This window comes from Lithobates pipiens, unplaced genomic scaffold (assembly GCF_037356315.1).
Source record: "Lithobates pipiens isolate NorthernLeopardFrog02 unplaced genomic scaffold, aLitPip1_a1.2 Scaffold_18, whole genome shotgun sequence".
NCBI lineage: Eukaryota > Metazoa > Chordata > Amphibia > Anura > Ranidae > Lithobates > Lithobates pipiens.
The window spans coordinates 569,451,239-569,464,211 of NW_027507758.1; the positions used below are offsets into that span (position 1 = coordinate 569,451,239).

At 44.6% G+C, this 12,973-nt stretch overlaps 1 protein-coding gene and 1 non-coding gene across 3 annotated transcripts in view; one reads left to right on the forward strand and one right to left on the reverse strand.

Moving 5' to 3' along the window:
* PKHD1 (PKHD1 ciliary IPT domain containing fibrocystin/polyductin) overlaps window positions 1-12,973 on the reverse strand; it is a 975,887-nt gene that overhangs the window by 565,170 nt on the left and 397,744 nt on the right. The window lies entirely within an intron of this gene.
* On the forward strand, window positions 6,569-6,651 carry TRNAL-UAA (transfer RNA leucine (anticodon UAA)). Its single transcript has one exon. It is a non-coding gene; the product is annotated as a tRNA-Leu (tRNA).

Below are 12,973 nucleotides of genomic sequence, written 5' to 3' on the forward strand. Positions count from 1 at the left end.
AAGCTTTGGGTTGCCGGCAATTTCTTCTATTATGTGATTTAATAAATGATATAGTACAGCCTAAGGACATTCGGAAAGGCATATGGGAGCCTCTGCCCTACCATCATCTACACTCATATCGGATCCACCTGGATAGAACATGGTTACTTTTTTCCATTGAGATTTACAGTATTGACAACTGGGGAAACAGCTTGGCCCTAACCACCAGTGTTACTTTCGTAGACTAAATGAATACTATTTTAGTCGACCAAAAATAACTAAAACAATTGAGATGACTAAAATACGACTAAAGCTAAAATTGGCATTTTAGTCAAAAGACTATGACTAAAACTAAATTAAAATTTGACGTCAATATTAACACTGCAATTACCACATAGGAATATGTAGGGGACATCTACAAAGCTGCTAAAAGAAAAAAAAATGGCTTTTCTTATTTTATTTTTTTTCTTAATATTTATTGTTGGTAAAATAATAAGGTAATATGTGAAATGGCATTACAGCCAATAGAGTTTTCAGGTTTTTTTTTTTTGGTGTTTTTTCAAGTTGTACTTCTGCTTTTCAAAAAGTTATATATTTATTTGTCTATAAAACTTGGTTTCATTTATAAAGACGTTCTGTATCACAACAGCTAAATCTGTGTCTTAGTGCATGTTCAAACCTTAACCACTTTCAGACCGGACCATTTTGCTGGTCAATGACCAGAGGTCTTTTTACAATTTGGCACTGCGCTGCTTTAACTGGTAATTGCGCGGTCATGCAATGTTGTACCCAAACAAAATTTGCGTCCTTTTCTTCCCACAAATAGAGCTTTCTTTTGATGGTATTTGATTGCCTCTGCGATTTTTATTTTTTGCGATATAAACGTAAAAAGACCGCAAATTTTGAAAAAAAATGATATTTTCTACTTTTTGTTATTAGAAAAATCCAATAAACTCAATTTTAGTCATACATTTAGGCCAAAATGTATTCAGCCACATGTCTTTGGTAAAAAAAAAGTCAATAATTGTATATTTATTGGTTTGCGCAAAAGTTGTCACATCTACAAACTAAGGTACGTTTTCTGGAATTTACGCAGCTTTTAGTTTACGACTGCCTATCTCATTTCTTGAGGTGCTAAAATGGCAGGGCAGTACAAAACCCCCCCAAATGACCCCATTTTGGAAAGTAGACCCCCTAAGGAAATTGATAAGTGGCATGTTGAGCCCATTGAATATTTTATTTTTTTGCCTCAAGCGATTTTTTTTTTTTTTTTTTTACACAAAGTTGTCACTAAATGATATATTGCTCACACATGCTATGGGTATATGTGAAATGACACCCCAAAATAAATTCTGCTGCTTCTCCTGAGTACGGGGATACCCCATATGTGGGACTTTTTGGGAGCCTAGCCACGTACGGGGCCCCGAAAACCAAGCACCGCCTTCAGGCTTTCTAAGGGCGTAAATTTTTGAGTTCACTTCTCACTACCTATTACAGTTTTGAAGGCCATAAAATGCCAAGATGGCAGAAAACCCCCACAAATGACCCCATTTTAGAAAGTAGACACCCCAAGCTATTTGCTGAGAGGCATGTTGAGTCCATGGAATATTTTATATTTTGCCACAAGTTGCGGGAAAATTACAAACTTTTTTTTTTTTTTCACAAAGTTGCCACTAAATGATATATTGCTCACGCATGCCATGGGCATATGTGCAATGACACCCCAAAATAAATTCTGCTGCTTCTCCTGAGTACGGGGATACCACATATGTGGGACTTTTTGGGAGCCTAGCCGCGTACGGGGCCCCGAAAACCAAGCACCGCCTTCAGGCTTTCTAAGGGCGTTACAGTTTTGAAGGCCATAAAATGCCAAGATGGCACAACCCCCCCACCCCAAATGACCCCATTTTGGAAAGTAGACACCCCTAAATTTAGGGGTACACTAGTGAGACTAGGTAATAAATGGCGGGTGCCCTGAAACTATAAAAAAATGACTAACCAACCAGCGTCACCTGTAACAGTTATATGGTGATCACTGGTGAAAGGGTTAACTAGGGGGCAATCAGGGGGCTTTATGCGGTAGTATATGGGGGTCCCTGGCGCTATAAAAAGCTGCGGCGAACCTAAATACCTACCTGCCTAACTAGCGTCACCTGTGACACTAATACAGCGATCAGAAAAACGATTGCTTATTAGGCTGGGTTCACACTGGAGCGATGCGGGAACGCCATGAATCCACGGCGGGTTCTCGCATCGCATGCCTCCCGGCGGCAGTTCACACTGCCCTATGCGAACTGCTGGGAGTGTCAGTGAAATGTTAATGACACCCCCAGATCAGTTCGCATATCGCAGTGCGATCTGCAAACTTGGATCGCATGGTGTGAACACCCATGCGATCCGATTCTGCTGCGGACCAAAAAAAGGGTCCCGTGCGAGTTTGCGGCGGGTGCGGCGGGTGCGACGCGAATTCAGCCATACTATCTGTATGGCTGAACTCAAATCGCACAGAGATCGGATGTGATTTGCACTGCAGTGCGGTGCGAATCACATCCGTTCTCATAAACCGCTGCAATGTGAACCCAGCCTTAGTGACACTAGCGACGGGGGGTGATCACGGGGTTAAACCTTTATTGGGGGGGTTAGGGGGGTACCTTAGAACTAAAGGGGGCTAACCCTAACTGCCCTAACAGTTATTACAGTCACAAATGACACCCGCCGGGTGATCAGGGGGTTAAACCTTTATTAGGTAATAAATGGCGGGTGCCCTGAAACTATAAAAAAATAACTAACCAACCAGCGTCACCTGTAACAGTTATATGGTGATCACTGGTGAAAGGGTTAACTAGGGGGCAATCAGGGGGCTTTATGCGGTAGTATATGGGGGTCCCTGGCGCTATAAAAAGCTGCGGCGAACCTAAATACCTACCTGCCTAACTAGCGTCACCTGTGACACTAATGCAGCGATCAGAAAAATGATCGCTTATTAGGCTGGGTTCACACTGGAGCGATGCGGGAACGCCACAAATCCGCGGCGGGTTCCCGCATCGCATGCCTCCCGGCGGCAGTTCACACTGCCCTATGCGAACTGCTGGGAGTGTCAGTGAAATGTTAATGACACCCCCAGATCAGTTCGCATATCGCAGTGCGATCTGCAAACTCGGATCACATGGTGTGAACACCCATGCGATCCGATTCTGCTGCGGGCCAAAAAAAGGGTCCCGTGCGAATTTGCGGCAGGTGCGGCGGGTGCGATGCGAATTCAGCCATACTATCTGTATGGCTGAACTCGAATCGCACAGAGATCGGATGTGATTTGCACTGCAGTGCGGTGCGAATCACATTCGTTCTCATAAACCGCTGCAATGTGAACCCAGCCTTAGTGACACTGGCGACGGGGGGTGATCACGGGGTTAAACCTTTATTGGGGGGGTTAGGGGGGTACATTAGAACTAAAGGGGGCTAACCCTAACTGCCCTAACAGTTATTACAGTCACAAATGACACCAATGCAAAAAAAATAAAAAAATAAAATGACATTGGTGTCACTGTGACTGGGGGGCAGGGGTAATTGGGGGGGTGATCGGGGGGGTGTGAGTGTGCCTGGCATGTTCTACTGTGTAGTGACGTGTTGGTGCAACTCACCGATCCTCTCTCCTCGGTGTCGGAACGAAAAATACCGACACGGAGGAGAGATTACATCACTTCCTCTCCTGTGTTTACATTACAGGAGAGGAAGTGATGTCACGAAGGATTTCTATTCGTCGGGAGCGATCGCGAGGGGGTGGCCATGAATGAATGGCCGCCCCCTCGTCCGGGATTGCTCCCGAACGAATTCCCGACCGCCGCAGGCACCGGGCGGGGGCCCGATCAGGCCCCCGACCCGCGGGAAGGCAGGGACGTACATGTACGCCCTTATGCCTGCCTGTGCCATTCTGTCGACGTACATCGTCGTGCAGCGGTCGGGAAGTGGTTAAAGCGGACCTTCAGTCTTTTTTTAACTTTCCATCTAATAAATCTTCTGCCCTTGTTGTTTTAACTTTGGACAGTAAAACATTTTTTTTTCTGCCAGTAAATACCATATATAGCCCGCTTCATGTTTCTTTACTGGTAAAAAGCCTAGGCTTATGACATCATGCATCTCATCATCATCTCGTGAGAGTTTGCCAGGAAGGGAGGGGGGGGAATCAAAAAGAGCCAATGAGAGCTGCAGAGCTGGAGGTGTGCCTCTCTGTGTCTGTGTAAATCCAGGAAGTGAACAGGCAGCAGCTTCAGCTGCCCACAGTTAAAATGGCTACAGCCAGACTCAGTGGAGGGAGATTTCTGCAGCATATTTGGCAAAGTACAGAATCACAGTATATATAAAATAATATGCAAAGTGGTTGGAGGGAAGCTTCAGAATGGCAAAGATGTTTTTATTACAAATTATGTGAGCAGACTGCAGTTCCTCTTTAATACCATAAATAATAATGTGTTATTCGATTTTTACTCCAGAAGTATATAATGAGTTTGGCAATTCTAAAGAAATAATGCAGTCAAATTTAACTAAACCCAATCGATTTTAGTTGACTAAAATGTACTGGAGGTTTTAGTCGGCTAAAATACGACTAAAACGAAAACAATTCAGGTGACTAAAATACGAATAAAACTAAAACAATTCAGATTACTAAAATACGACTAAAACTAAAATGGCATTTTTGTCAGAAGACTATAACTAAATCGAAATGTGATGTCAAAATTAACACTGCTAAACACCATTGAAAACCTCTGGTTAAAAATAAAGCATGGTTTTAGAAAAGAAAGGCAAAAAAAAAAAGGAAAGCATTGGATGTAAAAATACAATTATGGTATTATATTATTACACCAGAAGAACTTGAAAATATAGTGCATTCTATGCAAGAAAAGCTGTTATTGCTATTCAGCCAGATATTGATATTTTTGCACATAAAAGCAAGCAATCCTACTTCTTTTATGATCACATTGCATGTTTTTGTGCATTTCTACCATTACCTTTTATTTTTTAATTTTTTTGCTCCATGCCTAAAAATGTGTACAATAGATAACCAGTCAATAGTGTTACTGTTAGAGCTTTCAGTTGGGATTTTCAGACGGACCCTTCCACACTTATCCCTTACACATTTAAGATTTTTTTTTCCCCTTTAACCAGCAGTGGGTACCCTTTTTCTTTTTTTTTTTTTTTTTTTTTTTTGACATGTACCTGCTCCCACTTCCACTTCCTTATTTCTCACCTAGGCAAGAATTAAGTTTTTTTTTTAGATATGTTAAGTTTCTCTTTAACTGCTTCCCGACCGGCGCAAGATGATGTACATCAGCAGAATGGCATGGACAGGCAAATGGGCGTACAGGTACGTCCTTTTGAATTTGCCGGCATGCCATCACGTGCGTGCCAGTCGGGACCTCTGTGAGTCCGATCGCGGGTCCCGCAAACCTGATCGCCGCGGGGATACCCACGATCGTCTCACGGGGAGGAAGAACGGGGAGATGCCGATGTAAGCAGCAGCTCCCCGTTCTGCCTAGCAACAAGTGACACTGATCTCTGCTCCCTGTGATTGGAGCAGAGATCAGTCATCTGTAAATCACAGCCACGCCCCACAGTTAGAAACACGCCACTAGGACACACTTAACCCCTACACTGCCACCTCCTGGTTAATCCCTTGGCTGCCAGTGTCATTTACACAGGAATCAGTGCATTTGTATTGCACTGATTGCTGTATAAATGACAATGGTTCCAAAAATGTGTAAAAAATGTCCAATGTGTCCACCATAATGTCGCAGTCACAACAAAAATCACTGATCGCCACCATTTCTAGTAAAAAATATTATTATTAAAAATGCCATAAAACTATCCCCTATTTTGTACACGCTATAACTTTTGCGCAAACCAATCAATAATCTCTTATTGCAATTTTTCTTTACCAAAAAAATGTAGAAGAATGCATATCGGCCTATATATTTTTTTATATATTTTTTGGGGATATTTATTATAGCAAAAAGTAAAAAATAATGAGTTTTTTAAAAATTGTCGCTCTTTTTTTGTTTATAGCGCAAAAAATAAAAACCGCAGAGGTGATCAAATACCACCAAAGGAAAGCTCTATTTGTGGGGAAAAAAGGACATCAATTTTGTTTGGAAACCACGTCGCACGACCGCGCAATTGTCAGTTAAATCGACGCAGTGCCGAATCGCAAAAAGTGCTCTGGTCTTAAGCCAGCAAAATGGTCCAGTCTGAAAGTGGTTAACAATCATACTTGTGCAAAGAAGTTACTGTATCCTTGCACTCATGTCTGGATTGTAAAATTAGCTATTCTATGTATGATCAGAAAAAAATGCTAGCTGGGAGGGAAGAAGCATTTATGGCAGAAAAGACATGAAATAAAAATAAAAAAAAATCTGTTGGCATTTGTATTACATTCCATTACCTATACAAATGAGATGATTACCAAATCTGGCTATTGTTTTGCTGTGGGAGCGGCCCACCTACCTACAGTATAGGGGGTAACAGTGCTTGGAGATACTGGAACACATTTTTATACTACTAATGTTACCTTTATAAATGACAGCTCTAAGACAACACCAGGATGGCCGAGTGGTTAAGGCGTTGGACTTAAGATCCAATGGATGTATATCCTCGTGGGTTCGAACCCCACTCCTGGTATGGTCTTTATTGTTAGAAAAATTCCATTCAATTTACGGAGAAAGGCTAAATTAAAGAGAACTCTGACTTTGTTTCAGCTTTTTGCCCCCCCCAGTTGACAAATTACATGTAGTACTTTGTACCATGTTTCTTTATGCTTTGTAAGCCCAGCTATGAGATCGGCTATCCAACAACATAGCTAGGAAAAAGATGGCTGCTTAATAACTGGTGCTTGTCTCTGCTCCATGTGCTTCCCGTTGCTCAGGGCCATATTAAGAGCAGCATGAGCCTGGTGCTGATGATTTTGGTGGGCCTTTTTATGGAATTAAATAAAATGAAAGCACAATTTTTTGTTAAAACAAATTAAATATTTTAATAAATTAAATACAAAAGGAAGCGGGATGAGAGGGAGGGGGGGTGGGGGGTGAGAGAGAGGGGGATGGGGGTAAGAGAGAGGGGGGATGGGGGGTGAGATAGAGGGGGGAGGGGTGAGAGAGGGGGAGGGGGGTGAGAGAGAGGGGGGAGGGAGGGTGAGAGAGAGGGGGGAGGGAGGGTGAGAGAGAGGAGAGAGGGGGGTGAGAGAGAGGAGGGTGAGAGGGAAGGAAATGGGGGGTGAGAGAGAGAGAGAGGAAGGGTGTGAGAGAGAGGAGGGATGGGGATGAGAGGGGGGGTGAGAGAGAGAAGAGGGGGAAGAAAGAGAGAAGGGGAGAGAGGGATGAGAAAGAGGGAGGGGTTGAGAGAGAGAGAGAAAGAGGGGGTGAGAGAGGAAGAGAGAGGGTTCCTTTGGGTAGTATTTGTAGGGTAGTAATATGGCATCAATGGACATTGCAATGCCACCACCATTTACACATCAATGCCACTGCAATTTACATATCAATTATGTGTACACTGCACACGAAGCAGGACTGGAGTGACTCCATTGGGCTGGGTATATCTTAAAGTGGTTGTAAACTCTCCTCCACAACTTTATCCCATGTAAATCAGCATAAAAAACCCTAATGAACATTGCTTGTAGATATCTCCTTACTTACTTAGAATTGTAATCCTTTTTGTTCTTTAGAATGACGTCACTGAGCATGCCCAGATCTCCCCTGATTTACAGCACACTCTGTGTACTTGTCTACCTATTATCAGGACTTCCTATGGCACAACAATGAAATCCCATGAGACTGCATAATCACTCAGAGCTTCCTCCTAAACCCCATGTGACCATGTGACATCACATGCAGTGTAAACCAGGGCATCGGACAGCATTACTGCACTTATCAGCTAAAGCTGATAAGACTGACAAAGGCAAACACTAGATAATCGTCACAAGTAAATACTATGAAATAAAACAAGTCAGCTATGAACAGGGAAGCAGGGTTGCCATAGAAACATTGTATTGAGAAGGAGGCTTGGTTAACAGTACAGGAAGTGCTCAATGTAAGGGCTAAAATACGCTCCACTGTGGACTCCGAAAACAATACTTAAGATGGCGCTGCCTAACCCCTGGAAACAAGTTTTTTAAAGTTTCTTTAAACAGTAAGTAATATGTTATTTAGGGCTGGATTATAGTGGCTACAGTTTGATAATTACTTATTATAATGGACTAAATGACAAGAAGCATCAGAGTGGGAGAGTTTACTTCTTCTTTAAGGAAGGGGCCTGGAGCTGCGGCTCCATTAGCCACTATGTTAACCATCTCCTGGCTAGCTACGCTGTCGGACACTCACTTGGGGAGAGGGGGCGCCCTGTCTGATCTCAAAGCTTTGCTTACAAAGCTTACAAGTACCAAATGTGAGAGTTCTTCTTTAACCACTTTCCATTCGCACTATAACCCAAAAACGGTGATACGTCACATGACATCTTCCTGTGATTGCACTGTCCTTCGGACTGATCACAGATCGGTGTAAAAGGCCAATCACAGCAGCTCTTTACCACGTGATCATCTGTGTCCAATGACAGTTATCTGCTTTCCTCTCCTCAAACTGACAGCGTGAGGAGGGGAGAAGAGAGCCAATAACATCCTTGTGTTAAAGGGACATCTACACGGGACAGGGTACTGATTATCAGTGTCCTGATTATCAGTGCAGTCCCAACAGTGCTCACCAGTGCTGCCTATGAGTGCCCATTAGTGCTTCCAATATGTGCCCCCCAGTGCTGCCAATCGGTGCCCACCAGTGCTGCCAATCAGTGCCCATCATTGCCCCCTATCAGTGCAGCCTATCAGTGCCCATCAGTGAAGGAGAAAAAATACCTCTTTGCAAAATTTTATAACAATGTTTTCGCCCGTTTTTCATTAGTCTAGCAAAAAAAGAAAAAGCCCAGTGGTGAATAAATATTACCAAAAGAAATCTCTATTTGTGTGGAAAAAATGCTAAAAATTTCATATGGGTACAGTATTGAATGACTGCACAATTGTCATTCAAAGTGCGACAGCGCTGAAAGCTGAGAATTGGCCTGGGCAGAAAGGGGATAAAAGTGCCCGGTAGGTACTTGGTTAAAGAAAGCCAAAGGATAGAAGGAGTAACTATCTCAGATCTCCCTTTTTTTTTAAATATAATGCCTTAAAGTGGTTATAAAGGTAAAAGGTTTTTTTTACCTTAATGCATTCTCTGCATTAGGGTAAAAACCTTTACATATCAGCTCCCCCTGAAATCCAGCCTTGAGCCTGTATGCAGCAGCTGCTTTTCTCCCTCCCTCTTCTCAATGGAGGCCATTGGCTCCTACTGCTGTCAATCAAATCGTGTGAGCAGAAAGCAGGGCGGGGCTGAGCCACACTGCATGTGTCAATAGATGCACACGGTGCCACTCAGAATCGAGCCGTATGAATGCCCAGAAAAGAGGAGGAACCAGGGGCGCCAGCGGGGGACCCGATAAGAGGCGGATGTAAAACTATTGAACAGAGCAGTTAAACATGTTTGTTATTTTAGAAAAAAATTTAAAACTTTACAATCACATTAAAGGTGTGACGTAGGCCATAGTTCCATCGTGAAGCTTAGGTCATGGAGCATGACCTTAAAGCTGAACACTAGGGAAAAGAAAAATCCTCACTGCAAGGGTTATGCCTCACGTTGTAAATGCTGATTTATGCGTGCACGCGTGCCCCAGATCGGGAAGTGTCAGATCACGTACTAGTAAAGTAAACAAATGTACGGTGAGTGGTCTGCAAGTGGTTAAAGTCGAACTCCAAACAAAATGTTCTAAGTTAAAATAGGCTCCTAGCTGTTCTTTGATTTATAAAAAAAATAAATAAATAAATAAAACAGCTCAAGCTACAATATTCACCTTAATTTTGCAGCTTGCTCCCCACAGTAATTTTTGAGCGCAAGATGTCCTCATTCATCTGACCCTACTTAAAAGACGTTGGAAAAATAGGTACATTTAAAAAAAAAACACTAAAACATTCTAGGGAACGCTATGGGTGGTGAGGAGTACGATCTATTGGCAGTGGGCAGGGTCTGGAGCTGGGCTTTAGTAGGAGGAAAGTTAGAAAGTATTATGCCCTGTACACACGGTTGGACATTCCGACGACAAAATCTGTCTGATTTTTTCAGACGGATTTTGGTCCAAATTTGTCTTGCATGCACATGGTCGCACAAAGTTGTCAGAAAATCCAATCGTTCAGAACGAGGTAACATAAAACATGTATGACGGGACTATAAAGAGGGCAGTAGCCAATAGCTTTGAATGGCGGCCATCTTGTACACAACAAACAATATGATAGGGGTGAATGGGCTGAATAGTCTGCCTTTTTGATTCCCCCTTTTACCTTCCTTCTTTACCTAGTGGGAACTTGGTCCGTTTTTATTGCACCTTGAGCTCAGGGGATACTAAACAGTATCCATCACCGATCCTACTTCTGTTTACTTACGCCTCAAGAATACTTATTAAACACTGAAGATTTGAAACCTTATGAGCCCAATACACCTTTAAAGTGATTCCACTAAGCTCAAAATCTATATTTATATTTATCTGCTCAACAATTACTTCCTTTTTTTCCCTTTTTCCCCTTCCCTTTCTTCTCTTCCCTTTTTTTTTTCCCTTTGTGGAGAAATGGTTGTGTAATCAATCGTACCAACTTCCCCATTCTCCTTCGGAAACGGTGGTCTCTCTATATGGGACACACTCTATGAAGGAATAACACTGTTATCAGCTCCTGAAGAAGCGTCATCACAGACGCGAAACATGTAGAGCACCAAAAATATATGTAATTGCTGACTAGTGATGGACGAACTTCCGACGGGACGTTTCGCGAACGCGAAACGCGAACGGGCACAAACGTTCGCGAAAACGACCGTTCGCCGCGGGCTCCATTGACTTCAATGGGAGGCGAATTTCGCAAACCTTTAGGTCGAATTTGCGGCCACGTGGTAATTATTAGGGGGTAGCACGTAGTCCCACCACCTGGACAATAGCATAATACATGTATGAGGTGAATTTGGGATCGATAACTACAAGCATTTTTTTTTTATTTGGGAAATTGTTCTGACAATTCAGGACTATGGAGCTAATGAAGGCAATGGAGGAGAGGGAAGGTCAGGGACCAGGGTAGGCAAACAAGAGGGTGCAGGAGATACAGAGCACTGACAGCAGCACCGTAATACAGAGCACTGACATCAGCACCGTGACATACAGCGCTGACAGCAGCTCCGTGACATACAGCGCTGACAGCAGCACCGTGACATACAGCGCTGACAGCAGCTCCGTGACATACAGCGCTGACAGCAGCTCCGTGACATACAGCGCTGACAGCAGCACCGTGACATACAGCGCTGACAGCAGCTCCGTGACATACAGCGCTGACAGCAGCTCCGTGACATACAGCGCTGACAGCAGCTCCGTGACATACAGCACTGACAGCAGCTCCGTGACATACAGCGCTGACAGCAGCTCCGTGACATACAGCGCTGACAGCAGCACCGTGACATACAGCGCTGACAGCAGCTCCGTGACATACAGCGCTGACAGCAGCTCCGTGACATACAGCGCTGACAGCAGCTCCGTGACATACAGCACTGACAGCAGCTCCGTGACATACAGCGCTGACAGCAGCTCCGTGACATACAGCGCTGACAGCAGCACCGTGACATACAGCGCTGACAGCAGCTCCGTGACATACAGCGCTGACAGCAGCTCCGTGACATACAGCGCTGACAGCAGCTCCGTGACATACAGCGCTGACAGCAGCTCCGTGACATACAGCGCTGACAGCAGCTCCGTGACATACAGCGCTGACAGCAGCTCCGTGACATACAGCGCTGACAGCAGCTCCGTGACATACAGCGCTGACAGCAGCTCCGTGACATACAGCGCTGACAGCAGCTCCGTGACATACAGCGCTGACAGCAGCACCGTAAGCAGCCCCAGGAGGAAGTCAGCACAGCACAGGGATGGTGTGATCCCCTCATAATAAGAACCCCCAGGAGGAAGTCAGCACAGCACAGGGATGGTGTGATCCCCTCATAATAAGAACCCCCAGGAGGAAGTCAGCACAGCACAGGGATGGTGGGAGCCCCTCATAATAAGAACACCCAGGAGGAAGTCAGCACAGCACAGGGATGGTGGGAACCCCTCATAATAAGCAGCCCCAGTAGAAATATGACACCGCTCAACCTCTTCAAAGAGGAGGGTAGGGGCATATAGTACGGTGTGCTTTTTTGGGTCAGGGAAGTGAGCCAAATGAATTAAGAAGGTCTGTGTGCTTGATTCCAAAAATTGTTTATAGACATATACATGGTCTACTGATCACATGTGTTGAATTCCTCCGAGATCCATGCCTCATTCATTTTTAGAAATGTGAGGTAGTTAACACTGTGGTGAGCTAGGCGAGTACGCTTATCGGTCACAATCCCCCCTGCTGCGCTGAACGTCCTTTCGGACAGGACACTGGATGAGGGGCAAGCCAACAGTTCGATTGCAAATTGGGCAAGCTCTGGCCAGAGGTCAAGCCTGCCCACCCAGTAGTCTAGGGGTTCATCACTCCTCAGAGCGTCCACATCGGCCGTTAACCCAATGTAGTCGGACACCTGACGGTCTAGGCGTTCCCTGATGCTGGATCCGGATGACACCTGTCGATGGGTCGGCTGAAAGAATGACCTCATATCCGAAGTCACCAACACATCTTCAAACCGGCCTCTTCTTGCAGGCGCTGTTGGATTGGTACCCGCAAATCCTTCTCTGGGAGTGGGAATTGCTCCTCTGCCAGCGCACGCAAAAGCAGAATGCAGCATTTCTCGAAGCAAGGCCTGGAAGTGCTGCATTCTGACAGCCCTCTGCGACGGCGGTAACATTTCCGCCATTTTGTGTTTGTACCGGGGGTCTAAGTACGTTGCCACCCAGTACTGGTCCTTGACCCTCA